The 24,036-nt window shown below is 44.9% G+C and overlaps 1 protein-coding gene across 8 annotated transcripts in view; it reads left to right on the plus strand.

The window, feature by feature from the left end:
- Positions 1 to 24,036, plus strand: part of fam110b (family with sequence similarity 110 member B) — a 150,383-nt gene that overhangs the window by 79,680 nt on the left and 46,667 nt on the right. For 2 of the 8 annotated variants that reach the window (XR_004411759.1, XR_004411758.1), the window contains one exon: positions 4,963 to 4,989. The exons of 4 other annotated variants lie outside the window; for them this stretch is intronic. The gene's annotated coding sequence lies outside the window, so the exon portion shown is untranslated. Of the gene's footprint in view, positions 1 to 4,962; positions 4,990 to 5,567; positions 5,669 to 18,922; positions 19,454 to 24,036 lie in introns of those variants that run through there. 2 more of the 8 variants (XM_033019761.1, XM_033019764.1) reach the window with 2 other exon arrangements.

Raw genomic sequence — 24,036 nt, forward strand, 5'->3', positions numbered from 1 at the left:
AGGGAAATTCAGATGTCCAGAAGCCCCCAACCAACAAACCCACAGATTCAAAACGAACGCAGACAGAAAATACATAGAATACAATGTGGACACTACCTGAGAGCAATAAATACTTAAAAAGACCAATAATTAACAATTAAAAATTAAAAATTGCAAAATGCATCCCCCTACAGCCTAGCGGTCCGAATTATAAAATCTAATGGCTGCAGGGGTGAAGGATCTCCTGAACCGCTCCGTTCTACAGGGCAGGGAGAGGAGCCGGTTGTTGTTCCGAGTGCTCTTTTGACTCTCCAGAATTACATGAAGGGGATGCCCGGGGTTTTTCAGGATGACCTGCACCTTGTGCCTCATACGCCTCTCAAGCACATCCATCCCAGAGTCTACTCTCCCCTCCAGCATTGAGCTAGCTCGTTTAACCAGTTTGACCAGCTTCTTGTTGTTTTTTGCACTAATGCTGTTGCCCCAGCAGACAACAGCGTAGAAAATAACACTTGCAACCACAGTGTTGTAAAACATGTGCAGCATTTCATTACACACATTGAAGGATTTGAGCCTTCTGAGGAAAAAGAGTCTGCTCTGGCCTTTTTTGTAGAGGGAGTCAGAGTTGACAGACCAGTCAAAGTTTGTTATCAAGGTGCACTCCAAGGTATTTATATGTCCGCACCACCTCAATGTCAGCCCCTGCAGCGTTAACCGGCTGAAGGGGGAGCTTGGACCTGCCAAAGTTAACCACCATCTCTTTAGTCTTAGTTGTGTTCAGGATGAGACAGTTCTCTTCACTCCAGGCACAAAAGGAACTGGTCAAGTTCCTGTATTCCTCCTCCTGCCCGTTCCTTACACATGCCACAATCGCTGTATCATCTGAATATTTCTGTACGTGGCATGTGTCAGACTTATATTTAAAGTCTGCTGTATACAGGGTGAAGAGGAACGGGGCCAGAACCGTTCCCTGTGGGGCTCCAACATTGCACACCACTGTTGGCGGCACGACTCACCCGTTGCAGCGGCCCCTACAGCTTGTCTGTCTTTTTTTATTTTTTCTCTAGTTAAATGTAGTGTTGGTGTTTTTTTTAATACTAGTTTTAAATGTGTATATGTGGGGGGCGGGGGGGGGAAGGGGGAAACCGTTTAAAATCTCTTCCCTGTACGGGAGACCCGACCTTTTCCCTGTCGGGTCTCCGTTGTCGTTGGGGCCTAGCACCGTGGAGTGGCCTCCAACCTGAACGACCCGGGGGCTCGGGAGACTGCGGAGCTACGGACTACTCACCATCGTGGGGCTGGCCGGCCTCGGAGCGTGGGGAGCGGTGGTGACTCGCTGCTGCGACTCGACTCCTGGGGCTCGGAGGCTCCAGCAACGCAGCCGCAGGTCCGGTGGACTGGGACATCGGGAGCTCGTGGGTCCGGGGGGAGAGACCGCTTCCCGGAGCTCCCGCAATGCGACTTCTCCAGCCCGTGTCGCGGGGTTGGAACGACCTGGAGCGGGGCCGTACATCGCCCAGCAAGGCTTCATGGCCGTGGGACATTCCAGCGCCCGCCGGGGGCTCCAACATTGTGACATTTAGACCGGGAGCGGGGCCGTAAATCGCCCGGCACGGATTAAAATGGCCGTGGGACTTATCATCGCCCGCCTGGGGCTTGGACATCGGGAGAGACATGGAGAACAGGGGAGAGAAAATACTTTGCCTTCCATCACAGTGGGTTCACTGTGATGGATGTTTGTGTGAATTAAATTGTGTGTATGTCTAGGAAATTGTCTTTGTTTGTATGGCTGTGGAAACAGAATTTCGTTTGAGCCTCACTGAGGCTCAAATGACAATAAATTGTATTGTATTGTACTGTGCCAGAGACACTGTCCCCCAGCTTGACAAACTGTGGTCGACCCGTCAGGTAGTCGTATATCCAGGAGATAAATGTGGAATCCACTCCCATCTTCTTAAGCTTGTCATTCAGAATCAGGGGTTGGATGGTGTTGAACGCACTTGAGAAGTCGAAGAACATAATCCTCACATAGCCACCGGGCTTGTCCAAAAAGGAGTAGATCCGGTGCAGCATGTAGAGGACTGCGTCATCCACCCCAATGTTCTCCTGGTATGCAAACTGTAGTGGGTCGAGTGCGTGCTGGACTTGTGGTCTCAGGAGACGAATGAGTAGCCGCTCCATTGTTTTCATGATATGGGATGTAAGGGCCACCGGTCTGTAGTCGTTGATCTCGGTCGGCCGCCCTGCTTTGGGAACCGGCACGAGACATGATGTTTTCCACAGGCCTGGTACCCTCCCTGACTGGAGGCTCAGGTTGAAAATGGTCTGGAGCGGCTCCGCCAGCTGAGCCGCACAGTCTTTTAGTAGCCTGGGACATACACCATCAGGGCCAGCTGCTTTACCAGGGCGCAACCTCCTCAGCTCGGCTCTCACCTCGTCCGCCGTGAAGAACAGTTGAGATGCCGGCATAGGAGGTGCTGCAGCTGTGGTGTTGGGGGGGCTGCCTCGTGGAGGTGATGGTGGGGGAGAGGCTGCACCTGTAGAGGTGGGAGGGGATACCAGATCAAACCTGTTGTAGAACAGGTTAAACTCATTGGCCTTGTCCACGTTTCCTGACGGCTGGCTTCTCTTCTCCTTGAAGCCAGTGATGGTCTTCATTCCTCTCCACACCTCTTTGATGTTGTTGTACTGCAGTTTCTTCTCCAGCTTCCTTTTATAGTCCCCTTTTGCCTGCTTCATACTCCTTTTCAAGTGGTGCTGTACCCTCTTGATTTTTTCCCGATCACCAACCTTGAAAGCCTCCTTTTTCTCGTTTAGGAGGCTCTTGATGTTGCTTGTAATCCAAGGTTTGTTATTGGGAAAGCAACAAACAGTTCTTACTGGCACAACAACATCCCTACAGAAGTTGATGTAGTCCGTTATGCATCCAGCCATCCTGTCGATGTCCATACAGCTGTTTAATTCCTGTGGCTCCATCAGTATGTCCCAGTCTGTGCATTGAAAGCAGTTCCTCAGTGATTCACTGGCCTCTGGTGTCCACTTTCTGATGGTTGTAGGTTGTCTCAGTACACAGGGTTTGTAAGAAGGCCTTAGATAAACCAGGTTGTGATCTGATTTGCCAAGCGGTGGAAAGGCTAAGACACTATAGCACTTGACATTGACATAGCACAAGTCCAGTGTCTTATTGTGCCTTGTGGGACAGTCAACATACTGTGAGAAGCCTGACAAGTGGGGGCTGATGTTCACATGATTGAAGTCCCCTGATAAGGCAATGAGTACGTCCGGGTGTCGGGTCTGTAATCTCGCGACAGTCTCTTGGATGACATCACATGCGACTACAGGCTCCGCTCGAGGAGGAATGTAAACAATAATGGCGACGATGTGGGAGAACTCCCTCGGTACATAATAAGGTCTCAGTCCAACCGCCAGGAGCTCAATATCCCGACAACAGATCTTATCTTTCACAGTTATGTGACCTGGATTACACCATCTATTGTTCACAAGCAGAGCAAGTCCCCCACCTTTGATCTTCCCACTCGCCTTCGGGTCTCTATCTGCTCGTACCGTAGTGAAGCCGGGGAGATCCACACAGGAATCCGGGATGATGTCCATCAGCCACGTCTCGGTAAAACACATGAGACTGCACTCACGGTAGACCCGTTGGTTCTTCATAAGGGCCTCCAACTCCTCACACTGTTAGGGAATGAGTTGACGTTCCCCATAAGGATCGATGGCAGAAACGGCTTGTATCTCCACCTCCAGGCCCTTAGCCTGGCACCTGCACGGCAACCACGGGACGGCTTCTTCAGCTCAGACGGAATATGGTGTTTTATTCCGTAAGCTGTCCGTCGCCACAAAAGGAGTTCATCCCTCCTATACGCGACTCCACATGCTGTGTAAAAATTACTGCACAGCAGCAGCGGCAGCAGCCAATGCACAAAACACACTAAAGCACTAAACAAAACTCTGAGCTACAAGGACTTGTATCCAATTATGCAATTTCATTAACAGAGAGATTGACAACATGACATGTTTACTTCGATGGGGTAAACACACTAAAACGCTAAAACACTAAAACAAAACTCGGAGCTACAAGGACTGCTGCCTCTCAGTTCGGCGCATGCGTTACTGTGACCAAATTTGCCAAATGTGTTAGACAAGTTCGCAGATGACTGTCCTTAGATACTTCAGGTGATTAACTAAATGTGTCATCTATTGCACCTTGTTTTATGACTTGTGCTGAGTGATCGATTACTAGTCCATGTATGTCTGTTTCCTGGTTAACGCTATTTATGGTGATTTTTGTCCAATGTTGACCTTTCAGTATAAAACATCTAAGGTGCAGTATATTGGAATAAAAATATGGATAATGTCACTTGGCACTATTGTGTTTCTAGCAATTATGTGAAAAGAGAAATTTCATAAATTAGTATGTTAAGTAATATCTTCGGAATTGCAGGTTATTGGAATATATCCTTCAATACTTGTTTAAAATGTCAAACACTTGGAGCATAATTGCGAGAAAGTAGTTTCTCCCAATAAAATTAACAGAATGCAAGTCTGATGGGTCTCTACCCTTCCTCAATTTTCCAAGAGGTCTTTGGAACCCTACATACGCAGTATAATCTTGAGATGACATTCAAACAGAACTGAAGAGTAGGTACTATAAGCATTGAGGAACTCCCAGTTAATAGGTTGATGTTAAAAATTCCATATGTAGCGCTCCATTTTTAGCCCACTGTTTTAAATTTGATCTCCTCTTGCTTGCAGGAATGGAGCTAAGATGAAGTGAGATGGTTCAGGAAGAGATAGTTAGCAGCAGAGCACAGTTAGACAGGTGGCATGCACAAGTAACTAAGTCCACAATTAAATTATATATTTCCACTAAATTCCCATCGAAGTAAACATGTCATGTTGTCAATCTCTCTTAATGAAATTGCATAATTGATGCATTTTCAAGGAATATAATTCCTAATTTGACAGAATATAAGGTAGACAAAAGTGCCGGAGAAACTCAGCGGGTGCAGCAGCATCTATGGAGCGAAGGAAATAGGCGACGTTTCGGGTCGAGACCCTTCTTCAGACTGAGTGTCGGGGAGAGGGAAAGTCGAGGTATGAGAAGATACAGAACAAATCAGAGCCAGCACTGATGACTCAAGAATAGAGGAGCACACATGGTCCATTGTTGGTTATGAAAGAGGTGATAATAAAGATAGAAATTGTAAAACTAGCAAGACAACTAGGGTGGGTGGGGGGGTTACTTGAAATTAGGGAAATTAATATTCATACCACGAGATTGTACTCTGCCCAAGTGGAATATGATGTTCTGAATATAGCGCGAGTCATATCAGATATTCAAGTATATTGAATACTTTCAATTTGAAAAGTAATAAATAGGTTTTGGACTTTAAAACTGTTCTAGTGGCCAGAAAGTCCCACAATAGTACGTGTTCCTTTTCTATTTAGTAATTTGTGTGTTTCTTTAAACGGTGTAATGCATCGTCGTACCTGATCTGCATGCTATACTGATATGGTTAGTATGACGCGTCATGCCACAACCCACTTTCTGAACCCAATTTATTTTACAGCTTCAACAATAATTACATGATTGAAGACCGATTAATGATATTTTAATTAGGAATATATACACTAACATCCCATGAAACCAATTGGCATACTCCCGCAGAAGGTATGATATGTCTGTATTGGTAACTGCCAGTGCTTAAATGTTCCAGATGTTACATTTGATTAAAGCAGCAGGTGGACTCGCAGAAGTTATGTATATATAATGCTGATGCCATCACTTCTGGCTTGATATCTATCCATATTTTTATATATATTTTTAATATTTTGAAGCCAAACATTTTCAGCTGTCTTGAAGTTCTGATTTTCAGATAGTAAAAGGATGGAATTTGCAGATTGTTAGGTCTGTGGTACAGCAGACATTTAAAATGATCCGCATGGGCTGTCAGTTGTCATGGAAATGCATTTTTGATTTCAAACCCATTGGACTAGTTTCAAACACTTTATCACACTATAGGTCTAGATTTAAATTGTCTTGAGCATTTAAGTAATCAATGTATTTAATGAAGCTTTGCTTATATTTGCCTTTTTTTAGTGTGCATTTTGCAGGTCAGTAAGGAACAAATTAGCTGCAGAATGAAAACCAAAGGGGAAATTTTACACTTGCTGAGGAATTTCTATGAATAGCTGTGGCAAGATAATTGTTGCTTGTCCTCTTATACTCGGAAAGCTGAGAACCTACAGATTAGCTGTGTTTTTTCCCCTCCTGGTGCAGTAAAGGTTGTCCATTACTGAAGAGAGATCTATTGCTTAGTGGAGAGCTATTTTAATGCATCTGTCAAGAGGTTCTAGCCTGTGCATTGTGATTTCTAGGCTCTTATTTTTCAGCCATTTGTTTTAAGCACTAGTGGGAGATCATTTTGATAAGAGTACTTTAAGAAACTTTTATTTTCATCTGTTTTCATTCTTGTTTTTTTCCACTACCAAAAGCTGTTGAAGATGAGATTTGAATGAAGCAATAATGGCAGTCACCTTTTTAAGTCCTCGTATTCATTGTGAATATTTGTGTATGTCATTATGTATACATTTCATTGTGGAAATGAGATGTGGAAATTTGCTTCTGTTTTAATTTTCAGTAACATCATTGGTACAGAGATGTGAAAGTGCATATTTCTCCTAGTGTTAAGATTGCCACTTTAATTTAAAATGCACCATTGGATTAAGTTTGCATAATGAGTGGAGAGGTAACAAAAGTCATGTGCAATTGTATCAGAAACGTTGGCAGAAAAGTAATATACTGTTTTGGGTTCCCTTTTTAACATTTGTTGGAAATGAAGTTGTAACCTAGTTAAACTGTCGGGGATAATCCTGATTCTCAGCAACTGTAAAACTGGATAAAGTCAAGGTTTTGTCATTGAGCCGAGTTGCTCTCAAGCACATTTAGTCATAATTTTGTGAAATAGAAGCCACTATACCATCCATCACAAACATTTAACTTTTAAACAACAATTAATTGTGTAGTGCATGTTCATCACTGGAAATTTTGAGTAGTATTGAATACAGTAAAAACATGAACTGCTGATGCCAGGAAAGGCTAGATTTTTGTTTACTGTAATCATTCTGGGAACTAGTACATTACCTTTGCTGCTTAAAATAAAATGTCAGTTCATTGAAAGGAACTATTGGAACAAACTGCATGTACTGACCTTGGGTTATGATTGTGAATGTTTGTTTCTCTGAAGCCCCTTTTTTCCTTCTTTATTTTCTCTTTTTAAAAAGAGGATTTTAAATACAATTCTGAAACGCCTTCCTGATTCTGTTTGTGTCGCTAGGAGGCTGTCCTTACAACCATTACCTTTGTTTTTAAGCACTAATATTTCCCAAAAAAAGTTCATAAGTTTGAAAGGAAGCTTTTCCATTTCGTTGGAACACATCTCAACGTGCACAAGTTTGGGGATTTTGTTATTAATGAAACCCTTTGCTGTTTCATTTGGTGAATAATAAATTTGAGGATTTTGGCCTATTGTCAGATTTCTGAATGCCTGTCAGAACCCTTGAAGCAACTGAATCAATTGTAGGGGGTTTAATAAAAACAATGATGGATTTTATCCCCAATGACCAAGGGAATTAAAAGGACGTGAAACGCAGTATCATGCTGATTGACCAAGTGGCCTCTTTTATTCTCATTATTTTATCAGCTACATTTTGAAATATAATTTCTTATTATTATGAACCTGTGTTGTGGCTTTTTAGAGGGAGAGATGGGGGATACGGAGACTGAGTTCGCTCATTGCTGGAAAATGCTGTGCACTTGTGTCAGACATTTTTCATTCAGAAAAGTTAAGTGCTAAAATAAACCCGCGTCCTGACAACACAAAGCTCTTCCACGAAATGCAGGGCACAGGTCGGCTGTATCACGGGATACTCACACTTGTCATAACAGGTAATCTGCAAAATAGATCAAGTGGCTCAACACCATCGAGGGGAAAGCAGCCCAATTGATTAAAACTACACCCAGCATCTTAAACAATCATTGCTAACACAAGATATGCAATGGTGTAACATTTACAAAAAAAACCACTGTCTTTACTTGCATTGCCTACTCCAGCAGCATCGCAAACTTATCACCTCAACCACATAGAAGGATGAGGGCATACCCCATGGCAACATGTCTCCTCCAGGTTGTGTAAAATCCTTACTTAGGAGAGAGATATTACCATCCTTCCATCACACTATGCCCAAATCCTGGAACTCACTACCCAATAACTTTATGGGGGTATTTTCACCAGAACTGTTCAGCAGTTCATGGTGGTTCAATGTAATCTCCTCAAGGGAAATTAAGAATGGGCGATTAATGTTGACTAGGCAAATATTTGGAGGATAAAAAAGCTATTTGGAGATGAAATTCTTCAAAAATAGTTCAATTTAAGCAAATTTAAGGAAAATGTATTGTTGTTATGGGAATCCTTTCATAAGCATCAGTTCCACTGAAGCATTGCTCCATCTTAAACAGTAAGAAGTGCCCCGTCTATAGTAAAATGATAAATGAAGAATTAGTTCAGTGAGCAGAAGAATTGTTTCTGTTTTGATTGCAAGAACCTACCCTTGGAGGCAATTTCAGATATAGGGGCTTTGATTTTTCTGAATGGAGCCTTTACTCCATCGCTGTTAAAGATTTTCAAAGTATAATTAGATCGACTGGGTAGAGCAGTAAAATAACCAGCCAAAGTGCAATAGTGCCAGATGGATGAACCAGGTTCACTGTTTTCCCATCTGTCAAAGCTGTCAATGATTTTATTAATTCAGGATTTGTGAGTATTATTAAATGAAGTCACACGTCTGAAGGGAAGGCATTAGGAAGCATTAAAAATTAAAAAAAATTTAAGTTTAATTTAAAAAAATTACTCTCCTAAAATCGTAAACACTTGAATATTTTTACAAGAGCAAGTAGTTCATTTTTTAAACACGTCTTCAAGTATGTGTTATATCCAAATCTTGCCTTTCTCCCTCGCAGCTTCAAAAGAAGAAAGGGCCTTTTCAGATCCTGCACTGTTTAGTTTAGAGAGATACAGCACGGAAACAGGCCCTTCGGCTCACCGAGTCTGTGCTGACCAGCAATCCCCATACAGTAGCACGATCATCGGGATCGAACCCGGGTCTCTGGCACTGTAAGACATCAACTCCCGTGCTGCACCACCATGCCGCCCAATAGGTCTGAACAGTACCTGTAAGAAGGCTCCCTCAATGTTTTGCACTGCCTGTGCAGTCCATCTAGATTCCAGGATGTCGACATTTAGACAGCTCTGTTCACTGTCAACAATCTATACATTCGGGGCTTCCGTGTTGAAGTCTGAATGCATCTTTTTAGAACCTTAATAAATTGAAGATTCTTTTCTTTAGATTGTATTGTCTTTGGTCTAGTTATCATGAATTGTGATTATACCAGTATCCTTTCAAAAGAAAATTAACTTGCCATATTCATCGTTGTGGACAATGGTGTCTACCGTACATAATGTAGAGCAATATTACATGTCCACGAACTGGAGTGGCTACACACTGGACTTGGAGGAAGAGAAGCAATCCCACTGATCCTTAACTCCTTTGGGCAGCAGTCAGTTCCAAGCAGACCAAAACCGTGTCACCCTAGCATCCATGACAGAACAATATTTAACAGGGGTGCGGTTTTGCTTACTTTCAAAACCATTAAAGTTTTTGTTTTTAAATATTTCTGGCGTATATTGTTTTAGAAACTATTAAAGTTGAAGTTGAAACATATGAAGCCTGAAATGGTTAACACGCAGCACCAAATAAAATTAAACAAAAAAAAAATCTAAATTACCTGCAACTTTCCCTTCTAATTTGCCAGCCCCAAATCACCATTAAAATCAACCTGGTGCTGCATCAGCCTGATCTGGCGGATTGGGACAAGACTGGACTCCACTGCTGGATGTCATTTGGAGTCCAGCAGTGCAGCATGTTGACTGACTTGCACAATCTGTCCCTCAGTAAACCGTGGACTTCTGCACACATTGTTGAATATGGATGTCCAAAATGAATTGAGGTTTTGACACTGAAAATTCATTATTTCAATTGAACCCACTGACTGCCAGATTCTTGTTCGGGAAGTTATTGCAAATAAATGTCCACATTTTTCTTCTGGTATTCATATTGCAGAGATCCCCCCCCCCTCCACCCCCCCCCCCCCCCCCACTCAAAAAAGAAAAGAAATTGTATTCTCTATGTAGATGGATTTATTGGCCTTGGAAGATTGTGGTCATCATTTGTGGAACGATAAACAATGTTATTTGTAATGTTTCATAATCGGCTTAGTTTCCAGGAAAATCACAAGACTTGCTGTATTTTGTGCATTTGAGACTTGAGGGACTGTGAAAACTGTTGTTATTATTATTATTAGTTACTACCGGAGAATTTGGATAGCCTGCCTGTTAATAGAAAATTCAGTTTGGCATACAGTGACGTTAATACATTTGCTGTGACTGAGCAGGTTTGTTTAACTATCATATGTATCCATATATATCTTGTCTACACTTACTCCCATAGTTATCTTGACTCCACTTCTTTCCACCCTGCTTCCTGTAAAGACTCTAACCCCCTACTCCCAATTCCTCCGTCTATGCTGCATCTGCGCACAGGATGAGGAGTTCCATACCAGGGCATCGGAGATGTCCTCATTCTTCAGGAAATGGGGGTTCCCCTCGTCCATTATAGATGAGGCTCTCACTAGGGTCTCCTCAATATCCTGAGCTGTCCACTCTTACTCACCCTCCCATTCATAACAAGGACCGAGTCCCCCTTGTCCTCGCCCTCCACTTCATCAGCTGTCGCACATCAGCTCCAACGTTTTTGCCACCTCCAACGGGATCCAACTACCATTCCTTCCCAGTTCTCCCACCAGTCTTACTGTCCCCGCCTACATTCAATCTCTGTCCCGCCCCCTTCCCTGACATCAGCCTGAAGAAGGGTCTCAACCCGAAACATCGCCCATTCATTCTGTCCAGAGATGTTGCCTCACCTGCTGAGTTACTCTGGCATTTTGTGTCTACCTTTGAATTGATGGACTTCACTGATTAACCCAAGTATTCTTATTGGGCTGTAAAATGAATTGATTACTTTATCATTCCTTTATAACGTAAAATAGAAAATAAATGAATTATAATTTTTCAGAATATGATTTAACATCTGTAGTTAAAATTATAAATGTTGTTTGGTGGTTATCTAATGTGCAAATTGGTGCCAATGAGGACATTTTCTGATTTTCCTTAAACCCCTCCCTTTCACTACCCTCCACCCCCATTTTGTTGACAATATTGTGGGTGTTTTAGGTATTATAGATAGAAACATGGATGCGGGAGTAGGCTGTTCGAGACAGCACCGCCATTCAATATGATCATGGCTGATCCTCCAGAATCAGTACCCTGTTCCTGCTTTTCCCCCATATCCCTTGATTCTATTAGCCCCAAGAGCTATATCTAACCCAGCTTAGACACCATGATGGTCTCAATTCAATTTGAAATGTTTATGACATTTATTCCATATCTTTGTCTGTCCTTTATTTATTCCTGAAAATGGGTTGGTAGGGTCTGGAGTTACACGTAGGCTAGACAAGTAATAGCATATTTCCTTTTCTGGAGGGCGTTAAAGAACTAGAACAACTGGAAGTTTCATAGTTGCCATGGCTAATACTTTTTTCAAATTCCTGGGTTCTTTCATTGCTTTAATATGAATTTATTTTCACCAACTGTTTTGCTGGATTTCAAACGTTCTCTTTGGACTGTTTGGCCCAGAGCTCTGCCTGCAGGTTTCTAATTTTTAATAACGTCTTCCGTAGATTCCTTCTCGCAATCATTAGATATGGGAAATTAGGAAAATTCTATCTTCTGCAGAAAGACATTTCCCTGATTGGTTGCTATCATAAATGGTCGATTCTTATTCTGAAGCTATGTAATTTGCTTCCAAACCTTCCTGCCAACAGACTAAAAGTCCCTTACCCGTGACTGAAGTCTGAAGAAGGATCTTGACCCGAAACGTCACCCATTCCTTCTCTCCAGAGATGCTACCTGTCCCGCTGAGTTACTCCAGCATTTTGTCTATCTTCGGTTTAAACCAGCATCTGCAATTCCTTCCTAGACACACATCAGTCTGTCCAGTCGAGGGTACAATTGGCGATCGAAATACAACAGCGAGTGTTCAAGGATGATTAATGCACCTGGCTCCAGTTTATGTACTTCATCCCGCGTTGAAACCGATCCCGGGGTGTATTAATCACCAGTGAATACACACTTCATTCCCCTCTTTTCATTACTTGTATGACAGTTTCTAAAATCGGCACACACAATGGGGCCTGTTTGAATGGGTGAAAAATACAGCGATTCCGAATCTCGCTGCACTTAGCCCAGTAGAGTTATTTTCTTTACTTGTTTCAATGCGCATAAAAGCAAATGAAAATACAACATGAAGATTCTTGCCACAAACAACCAAAACAGCTTGTAATGATTAGCATTTTATTAACATTTCGGCTTTTCATTTTGGATCGAATAAATAAAAGTGATAGACGTTTACACGGAATTCGAAATATTTTTTTTATTATGGGTAGCATTTTGGAGATTTGTAGAGAAATGGAACACTTAATGTTGTGGCACCGTTACTGTAATCCGACGCTTAAAATGCCTGCATTTAAAATCTAGAAATTTATTTGCTGTAAAATAAATAGTTACACATGGTCATAGCTGGTTACCCTATATTCAGCTAAATAGTATTCATATATATTATATTTTCCATTATTGTCCTGTCAGAGGTGCTGCTTGTGAAGTGGTGTGTGTGTGTGTGTTTTTAACGTTTTCTGACTCGCATTTTTCCCCTCCACTCCCTTATCAGGTTCACTTAACATTTGATGCTATATTTCACGTTATTGTTGAGATTAAAGCTTTTTAAAAAAAGCCAAATTTAACATTATTTTACTGTTAAAATCCTTCCTGCCAGCTTCCAATAAACTTCAATACAAGGTTGCAAGGGGATATCACAGCAAGTGCTTCAACAGGAGGAGTGCAATTGGGATTATTTTTAAAGTCCATTGCTGAGGGGGACAGGGGAGTGCTGGAATCTTACATTCGGGAACGGCTTGAGTTGGGAGACCACGCCTCCCATGGGGGCTACGGGTTAGTGGTGCAATATTGCGTTGTGGAACTGGTTGCGTTGGGGGACCAGGCATCCCGTGTGACAAGGACCCAACGGGTCCTAGTTGGTCCAGTGGGCATATACATTTGTCCTGGACTAACCACATTGAAGCCATGGCAAGAAAGCAGACCAATGCCTCAGAAGACCAAGGAAGTTTAGGATGTTTCCCCCAACCAAGCTGTTCTCCAAACTCGTGGAACTCCCCTCTGCAATTGGAACCTCGATTTCCTGACCACAATCAGGGAGGAAAGGTAACAAATCATCCAAAACAAAAGCTTTTCACTAACTCGGTATGTACACGTGACAATAATAAACTAAAATAAACTCTGACCAACTTCTACAGGTACAGAAAGGGTGTGGATGCATTACAACTCTGTTTGGCAACAGCTCTGACTAAGACCTCAAGAAATAAACAAGTTTGGTATTCTGACTGCGCATGCCCAGGTCATAGGTCACTAGCTATAAACAGTCTAGGCAACGGTGGTGCTGCATTGCGTGCAGGCTTGCGTTTCGTCCGTGGTCGTAGTCGGGCTCGGCTCTCCGTCGCAGCGGGTGCTGTTGAGTTGCTGCTGGGCCGTCCCCGTCCCCTCTCCGGGGTCCCGTCCCTGTCCGGAGGTGTACAGGGTGGCCGTGGGCTGACGGAGCAGCCCTGGGCTTGCAGCTGGCGCTGCTGCCGCTGGCTCCAGCTCAGTTCTGCCTGTCCAGCCTGGTTGGCCGGCAGCCCTGGGCTGTCAGGGTCGGGCCCGGCTCCCCGTCACTGCGGGCGTTGTTGCTGCTGGGCCCATTTCCTCCCGGGTGTCCTGTCCTTGTCTGGGGGCGGCCCCGGACTTGCAGCCAGCGCGGGGGGGGGGGGCCCAGCAGCAACTCAACAGCACCCGCTGCGACGGTGCGCATGTGAGGCCGCGGCCCTTGCTCCTCCTCGAGGTTGTGAATGAAGTGGCAGGGGCAGAAGCCGGAGGTGTGGATGGTGCGGCACAGCTCCGTCTTGTACTTGGGGTGACGGCTGAAGGAGCGCAGCTCGGCCAGGCCATGAGCGAACTGGTACGTTGCTGTAGCGGCCGCTCAGGGAGCGGGTTCCTCTGGAGGGAGTTGGAGCTGGCTGTGGGTTCGCCGCGCTGGCTGTTGGTCTGGGGCCACTGGTGTCGTTGCAGCTGCCGGGAATGTGTCCGCAGGTCCAGTCTTCCTCACTCTCCCCCCCCCCCACCCCCGCGCTGGCTGCAATTTTTATTTATAGCATTTGACCTTTGACAAATCCCATGATTCCTTGCATTTTTCGTAATACCGAACTCGTTTATGTAGCCGAGTCCATCACCAAACTAGCCGCATTCTCCCCACCACCCCAATGACTCCATTTACACTTCACGCACCCTCGGGGAAGCAGTCAACATAATCTAGGAACAGTTATTCCCTCTGCACTCTCCCGTCAGGCAGAAGAAACAAAACCTTAAAAGCACACAACACCAGATTTCGGTACAGTGAAAGAATAGATTAGTGAAAGGCTTGGATAGAGTGGATGTGGAGAGGATGTTTCCTCTAGTGAGTGAGTCGAGCACTAGAGCTCATAGACTCAGACTTAAAGGACGTTATTTTAGTCAGATGGTGGTGAATCTGTGGAATTATTTGCCACAGAAAGCTGTGGAGGACGTCAGTGGATATATTTAAGGCAGAGATAGATAGATTCTTGATTAGTATGGGTATCAGAGGTAATGGGGAGAAGACAGAAGAATGGGGTTAGGAGGGAGAGATAGATCACCCATGCTTGATTGGCGGAGTAGACTTGAGCCATTACAATGGAGGGCCGAATGGCTTAATTCTACTATTACATGATCTTCTGAACAGGTTCTTCCCCATCATGATCAGCGTACTGAATATGCCTCTTGTAAACTAGGAGTGTAATCTAGATCTCCAACCTACTTCCAACTACAAGGGGCGACCGTGGCTGCCAAGGGACGTCAGGGAGAGTATAAAAATAAAAGAGAAGAAGTACAATGTAGCAAAGATGAGCGGGAAGCAAGAGGATTGGGTAATGTTTAAAGAGCAACAGAAGATAACTATAAAGGCAATACCAGGAGAAAAGTTGAGATACGAAGTAAGCTAGTCAAGAATATGAAGAAGGATAGTAGGTATGAGAAGAGGAAAAAATTAGTTAAAACCAAAGTTGAACCCTTGAAGACTGAAAAGGGTGAATTTATTATGGGGAACAAGGAAATGGCAGATGAGTTGAACAGGTACTTAGGATCCATCTTCACAAAGGAGGATACAAACATTTTTCCTGATATACTAGCCAGAGGAAATGGCAGGAAATGGTGTTGGGTAGGCTGATGAGACTGAAGGTTGATAAATCCCCAGGGCCTGATGGTTCGCATCCCAGGGTACTTAAGGAAGTGGCTCTCGAAATCGTGGACGCATTGGTGATAATTTTCCAATGTTCTATAGATTCAGGATCAGTTCCTGTGGATTGGAGGGTAGCTAATGTTATTCCACTTTTTAAGAAAGCCGGGAGAGAGAAAACAGGGAATTATAGACCAGTTAGCCTGACACCGGTGGTGGAGAAGATGCTGGAGTAAATTATGAAAGATGAAATAGCGGCACATTTAGATAGCAGTAACAGGACCGGTCCACATCAGCATGGATTTATGAAGGAGAAATCATGTTTGACTAATCTTCTGGAATTTTTTGAGGATGTAACTAGGAAAATGGTCAAGGGAGAGCCAGTGGATGTAGCGTACCTGGCCTTCAGAAAGTATTTGATAAGGGCCCACATAGGAGATTAGTGGGCAAAATTAGGGAACGTGGTATTGGGGGTAGAGTGCTGACATGGACAGAAAATTGGTTGGCAGACAGGAAACAAAGAGTAGGGCTTCACAAAAATGCTGGAGAAACTCAGCGGGTGCAGCAGCATCTATGGAGCGAAGGAAATAGGCGACATTTCGGGCCGAAACCCTTCTTCAGACTGATGGGGGGTGGGGGGAGAAGGAAGGAAAAAGGGAGGAGGAGGAGCCCGAGGGTGGGGGGATGGGAGGAGACAGCTCGAGGGTTAAGGAAGGGGAGGAGACAGCAAGGGCTAGCAAAACTGGGAGAATTTCCGGTGTTGCTCACTCTGGCAATGGAGGAGACCCAGGACAGAGAGGTCGGATTGGGAATGGGAGGGAGAGTTGAAGTGCTGAGCCACCGGGAGTTCAGGTAGGTTATTGCGGACTGAGCGGAGGTGTTCGGCGAAACGATCGCCCAACCTCCGCTTAGTCTCCCCGATGTAAATCAGCTGACATCTAGAGCAGCGGATGCAGTAGATGAGGTTGGAGGAGATACAGGTGAACCTTTGTCGCCCCTGGAACGACTGCTTGGCAACCGCAAGAAATGCAACACCTGTCCCTTCACCTCCCCCCTCGATTCCATTCAAGGACCCAAGGAGTCGTTCCAGGTGCGACAAAGGTTCACCTGTATCTCCTCCAACCTCATCTACTGCATCCGCTGCTCTAGATGTCAGCTGATTTACATCGGGGAGACTATGCGGAGGTTGGGCGATCGTTTTGCCGAACACCTCCGCTCAGTCCGCAATAACCTACCTGAACTCCCGGTGGCTCAGCACTTCAACTCCCCCTCCCATTCCCAATCCGACCTCTCTGTCCTGGGTCTCCTCCATTGCCAGAGTGAGCAACACCAGAAATTGGAGGAACAGCACCTCATATTCCGCCTGGGTTGCTTGCGTCCTGATGGCATGAACGTTGAATTCTCCCAGTTTTGCTAGCCATTGCTGTCTCCTCCCCTTCCTTAACCCTCGAGCTGTCTCCTCCCATCCCCCCCGCCCTCGGGCTCCTCCTCCCTTTTTCCTTCCTTCTCCCCCCCCACCCCCCATCAGTCTGAAGAAGGGTTTCGGCCCGAAACGTCGCCTATTTCCTTCGCTCCATAGATGCTGCTGCACCCGCTGAGTTTCTCCAGCATTTTTGTGTACCTTCGATCTTCCAGCATCTGCAGTTCCTTCTTGAACAAAGAGTAGGGCTTAACGTGTCCCTTTCAGAATGGCAGGCAGTGGCTAGTGGGGTACCGCAATGCTCGGTGCTGGGACCATAGATATTTACAATATACATCAATGATTAAGATGATTCAAAGTAACATTAGCAAATTTGCAGATGACACAAAGCTGGGTTGCAGTGTGATCTGTGAGGAGGATGCTATGAGAATGCAGGGTGAATTGGACAGGTTGGGTGAGTGGGCAGATGCATGGCAGATGCAGTTTAATGTGGATAAATGTGAGGTTATCCACTTTGGTATCAAAAACAGGAAGGCAGATTACTATCTATATTGTGTCACGTTGGGAAAAGGGGAAGTACAACGAGATCTGGGGATCCTTGTTCACCTGTCAATGAAAGTAAGCAGGCAGTGAAGAAAGTGAATGGCACGTTGGCCTTTATAACAAGAGGAGTTGAGTATAGGAGCAAAGAGGTTGTGGAGTATTGTGTGCAGTTTTGGTCCCCTAATTTGAGGAAGGACATTCTTGCTATTGAGGGAGTGCAGCGTAGGTTTACAAGGTTAATTCCTGGGATGGTGGGACTGTCATATGCTGAGAGAATGGAGCGACTGGGCTTGTATACTCTAGAGTTTAGAAGGATGAGAGGGTATCTTATTGAAACTTTTAAGATTATTAAAAGTTTGGAAACGCTAGAGGCAGGAAACATGTTCCTGATGTTGGGGGAGTCCAGAAACGGGCCACAGTTTAAGAATAAGGGTTAAGCCATTTAGAACGGAGACGAGGAAACACTGTTTCTCACAGAGAGTTGTGAGTGTGGAATTCTCTACCTCAGAGGGCAGTGGAGGCCGGTTCTCTGGATACTTTCAAGAGAGAGCTAGATAGGGCTCTTAAAGAATTGAATTGAATCTTTTATTTGTCATTCAGACCTTTCGGTCTGAACGAAATGTCGTTGCCTGCAGCCATACATGTAATAATAAACAACACACAATAAACACAAATTAACATCCCCCACAGTGAGTTCACCAAGCACCTCCTCACTGTGATGGAGGCAAAAGTCTTAGGGTTGCTGTCTCTTCCCTCCTCTTCTCCCTCTGCGCTGAGGCGATACCCCACCGGGCGATGGTAAGTCAGTCCCGCGGTTCAAGCTCCGCGGCCCGGGGGTGGTCGAAGCTGCCGCCCTCCAGTCCAGCGGACGCAGTTGTTGCCACGGGAGCTCCGGAAAACAGGCATCAACCTGTGACCCGCGAGCTCCCGACGATGTCATCCATTGGCCCGCGGCCGAGCCCCGGATTCAGGTCGCCGCCGCCAGAACGCCGCCTCAGCCACCGGAGCACCATCTCCGCCCCGCACCAGGCCGCCCACACAGGAGCGTCTCCGCCCCGCACCGGGCCGCCCACACGGGAGCGTCTCCCCCCTGCACCGGGCCGCCCCCACGGGAGTGTCTCAGCCCCGCACCGGGCCGCCCCCACGGGAGCGCCTTCCAGCCGGGAGCCGGGCCGCCCTCACGGGAGCGCCTTCCAGCCCCGCACCGGGCAGCCCACACGGGAGCGCGTTCGAGCCCCGCACCGGGCCGCCCTCACGGGAGCGTCTCAGCCCCGCACCGGGCCGTCCTCACGGGAGCGTCTCAGCCCCGCACCGGATCCGGGGATATGGGGAGAAGGCAGGAACGGGGTATTGATTAGGGATGATCAGCCATGATCACATTGAATGGCGGTGCTGGTTCGAAGGGCCGAATCGCCTACTCCTGCACCTATTGTCTATTCATCGTGTCCCCTGCACTATTTCTTTTTATCTGTGCTTTCTCTGTAATTGTTACGCTAAACAATATAACATATATAGTTTTATATTCTGCTCCCTGGTATATTTCACTTTGCACTACTATTGTACGTGTGCATGGTTTGATTGTACTCGTGCATTGTATGAGTTGGCAGGATAGCAAGCAACGTTTATCACATGTGACAGCTATGAACCAGTACTAATAATAGATTCAAAAGGTTGATGTCTATTAACATTCATTAACACATTTTACTGCTCATTGATCGGTGCTGTGTAACTAAAAGTTTAATTTATCAAAGTGTAATAACTCGCAGGCATGAGCTTATTTTTTAAAAAGTACAATTTATTAAATGAAAAATATGTTCATCAGTGAATGTTGCCTTGAATGGCCTAATTGTACATATCACAGTCGTCATGTGTTAGGTAACCTTCAGTGTGTTTCTTCATATTGCTGCAAATTTAGGATCAGACAATACAATTCTTGGAACAGACTTGTTGAGTTACCTCATTGTGGGTTTTTAATTAAAAGATAATATCAAAATTCATTTTGGCTATGTGTAGCGCAAAAAAAAAAACTCCTCTTTAAATGCAAGACTGGAAAAAGCATTCATTTCATCTTTTGTTATTTTTTCTTTTTGATCTTGAATTAATATCCACATGCTTTATATCCCTGTTAAACTAGAACTTGAAGCAATGCAGAATGTTTTATTAATGTGGTTTGCTTTGGTCATAATCTACCACTTTCTATTTTTCCCTATTATCCTTGCTTGTATAATCCCATTTGATATTTTGTTCTGAGGCCAGTGAGCTAATAATGTCAGAAACATCTGTGGAGTGTAATAGGGGGAAAACAAATCAGTGCTGGAGGAACTCAGTGGGTTCGGCAGCATCTATGGAGGGAATAGATTCAGTCCTTCGGACTGATTGGAATAGGAGGAAGAAAAGCTGGCAAAGCAATGGGGGGAGAGGGGGGGGGGGGAGGTGTTGGTCAAAGGCTGGCAAGTGATAGGTGAAGTGATAGGTGAATTCAGATGAGTGGGGGGAGAGAGGGGTGTGGGTAGAGTACGTAACAAAGGTTAGAGATGAGGAGATGAAAGTGTCAGATAAGGAAAGAGGAGGAGGACTGAAATGTAAAGCTGAAGGGAGGGCTATAAGTTGAAGCGATTGAGGAAGAGGAAAAAGTGGGATAAAGAGAAATGTTGAACTCTGATGGGTAAAATGTGTGCAAACTCGGGGGTGAGGCGCTTTGGGGCTGGTATTAATTGAATGTGAAGAATTCAATCTTCATACCATTGGGTTGAAAGCTACCCAAGCAGAATATGAGGTATGGTTCCTCTAGTTTGAGTGTGGCTTCAATTTGGCAATGGAGGAGGCCAAGGACAGAAGGGGCAGCATTGGAATGGTAAGGGGTGTTAGAATAGTTAGCAACCGGGAGGCTTTGGCGGACAGAGCAGATATTCAGTGAAATGGTTGCCAAGACTAAGCTTGGTCTTGCTGATGTAAAGGAGGTCACTTCGGAAGCATTGTATACAGTAGAAAATGTTTACGTTCCAGCTTTCTTCTCCCTTTTCACCTGAAGAAGGGTCCTGAACCAAAATATCTGTCAATTCCCTCCACAGATGTTGACTGAAGACCTTCAGCACTTTGTCTTATTCAGGATTTCAGCATCTGCAGTTTCTTATCAATATCTGGGGAAAGTTAACTTTTTCTCTTTCCTTAAATGGGTGTCTGACCTGTTGGGTGTTGACAATATTCTCTGCTTTCATTTGATTCATAGTAGTCACAGTTTACTTTGATACTCACAAGCAAACAGTGTGATCTGTCTGGCACTTGGAAAATCGTGCTCCAGGAATTGCAGATGCTGGTTTCTCCCCACCCCCCCAAAAAAAAGACTGAGTGCTGGAGTAACTCAGCAGGGCAGGCAGCATCTCTGTAGAACATGAATATGTGATGTTTCGGATCCGGACCCTTCTCCAGATCTCAAAGCCTAAAGAAGGGTCGCCACCCAAAACATAATTGATCCGTGTTCTCCATAGATATTGCCTGTCTTTCTGAGTTACTCCATCGCTTTGTGTCTTTTTCAAATTTTGTGTGGCAGTATTTAAAAAAATAAGCATGAAGGGAAATACATTGAAGTTGGCCTTGAATTAAGGGAAAGAAATGTAACAGAGAAATTTTGCTCAAATGTTTAACTGGAGCCAGCCCTATTAAAATAGACTCCTAAAGTAGGTCTATATTAGATTAGCTATTATTTATTCTCAGCAGTGCCATTGCTGAGCTTTGCTACCAGCGGTAATACGTTGCTTATCATTGATCGTCATTTGTGGTACATTTTATTATAAAATCCCTGGGTTCTTTCAGTTAGCTAATATCAGTCTATAGCAGTAAAAAAAATTGGAATGTCTTCATCTTCCATCCAATGTAATAAAAATAATCGGGTTGCTGTTGGAAATGGAGATTTTGTTTTATTTTGTTTAGGATGGAACTGCAGATGCTGGTTTATACCGAAGATAGACACAAAAAACTGGAGTAACTCAGCAGGTCATGCAGTTTCTCTGGAGAAAAGGAATAGGTGACTCTTTGGGCGAGACCCTACTTCATGCTGAGAGATAGGGGAAAGGTGGAATTTGTTCAGCCTTTCCCCCGCCACTTGGGGCAAAAGGACTGGTTTATAAGTAGATTGCACCTCCCTTGGATTTGAAATTAGATTTCTATATTATGATAGGAGTTAATTATCATAGGATTAAAATTATCTATGGATTGGAGTAACAACAGGGTCAACAGGGTTTCCTTTATTGTCATTCAGTCCGAAGTCTGAACGAAATTTCGTGCCTGCAGTCATACATACATACAATACAATACAAAAACAACAATAAACACATATTAACATCCACCACAGTGAGTCCACATAGCACCTTCTCACTGTGATGGAGACAAAAGTCTTAGGGCTGCAGTCTCTTCCCTCCTCTTCTCTCTCTGCGCTGAGGCGATACCCCACCGGGCGATGTAACAAACAGTCCCGCGGCTCAAACACCGCGGCCCCGGGGTGGTCGAAGCTGCCGTCCACCAGTCCTGCTGACACAGCCGCTGGCCCGCGGCCGAACCCCGGACTCAGGTCACCGCCGCCAGAACGCCATCCCAGCCACCGGAGCACCGTTCCAGCCCCGAGCCGGATCGCCCTCACGTGAGTGCCGTTACTGTCTCAGCCTCGCACCAGGCCGCCCCGACATGGGCACCGCTCCTCCCTCGGGCTGGGCCGGGCAGCCCCGACATGGGCGCCGCTCCTCCCTCGGGCCGGGCAGCCCCGACATGGGCGCCGCTCCTCCCTTGGGCTGGGAGCGCCGCACCTCCCTGAGCTCGGCCACTCCGACGGGAGCACCGTTCCTTCCTCGGACCAGGCCGCCCCCCGGGAGCGTCACAGCCCCTCACGGAAGCCCTGTTCCAGCCCCGAGCCGGGCCGCCCTCACGGGAGCAAGCCCAGGGTGAGTCCTGGCGGGCTCTGCCTCCTGAGCCTCGAGGTCGCCAGCTCTGCCATTAGGCCTCAGCGCAGACGGAGGCAGAGAAGGGGAATACGACAAAAAAGTCGCATTCCCCCGCAGGGAGATACAGCAAGCCCCGTTTCAACCCCCCCCCCCAAAACACAAACTAAAAAAAAAAAAAAATGGACTAGCAAAAACGAAATAAACAACACAAAAAAAGCAAAAACAAATGGACTGCAGGTGAGCCGCTGCTGCCAGGGCAGCGCCGCCACTTCCGGAACAAGCGTGGAATGTGGTGTTTGATACCCACCAAGTTGTCCTTTTGAAGGAGGAAAATGTCACTGCATCAATATCACTGAATGTCATTCCAAAAATGATGGAAAATCAATATATATAATCAGTATATGTCATATGTTAGGGATCTGATCTTCCAATCTACCTTGTTGCGGCCTTTGCATTTGTTTTATCTGCACTTTCTCTGTTGCTGTAATGTTATATTAGTTTAGTTTGGCGATACAAAGAGAAAACGGGCACTTCAGCCCAACGAATTCACGCCAACCATCAATCACCCATTCACACCAGTTCTATGTTATCCCACTTTCTCATCCAAGCCATGTCAAGAGTTTATTGTCATGTGTCCCAGATAGGACAATTAAATTCTTGCTTGCTGCAGCACAACAAAATATTGTAAGCATAAATACAGAACGGTTCAGTGTGCCTATATAGCATAGACCATATATATACACATAAATAAACAGATAAAGTGCAATAGGCTGTTATTCTTATCCAGGCATTAAGGGCAATTTTACAAAGGCCAATTACAAACCCGCATACCTTTGGGATGTGGGAGAAAACCGGAGCACCCAGAAGAAACCCATGCTGTCACAGGGAGAACGAGCAAACTGCACACAGACAGTACCCAAGGTCAGAATTGAATCGGCTCTCTGGAATGGTATGGATCTACCAGCTGTGCCACTGTGCTTCTGCACTCTGTGTCCATTCTCTCCTACCTGTAATTCGTGTATGTATGATTTACTCAAATAGAGTGAAAAGCTTTGTTTTGCATGCTATCCCGGTACACGTGACAATAATACATTGATACCAGTTTGAAAGTGAAAAATTAGAATCAAATTGAAAATTAACCACAATGGATATAGTTCAATCCTTAACATACATATTTCTTTAAAAAGGTCACAGATGAATTTAAGATAGATTTAAGATTTAAGATAGCCTTTTATTGTCATCCAGACCGAAGTCTGAACGAAATTGAAGCAGTCATACATACAATACAATACAATACAATAAAAAAACAACAATAAACACATATTAACATCCACCACAGTGAGTCCACCCAACATCTCCTCACTGTGATGGAGGCAAAAGTCTTAGGGCTGCAGTCTCTTCCCTCCTCTTCTCCTGCTACTACTACTACTTGTGAATGAAACATTCTTTCCAGATTCCTGATTTCACAGATATGCAAATTTTCAATCTATCTGCAATTCAAGTCATCAAGGCAGACCATGACCTTTTGGCAGTTTTTTCCTCATTTCCCGAAAACATCTGAAATTAGAATTGTTAATGATCCCTGGATAAATAATAAATTGACACTTTTTT

This window comes from Amblyraja radiata, chromosome 4 (genome assembly GCF_010909765.2).
Source record: "Amblyraja radiata isolate CabotCenter1 chromosome 4, sAmbRad1.1.pri, whole genome shotgun sequence".
In the NCBI taxonomy this organism is placed as follows: domain Eukaryota; kingdom Metazoa; phylum Chordata; class Chondrichthyes; order Rajiformes; family Rajidae; genus Amblyraja; species Amblyraja radiata.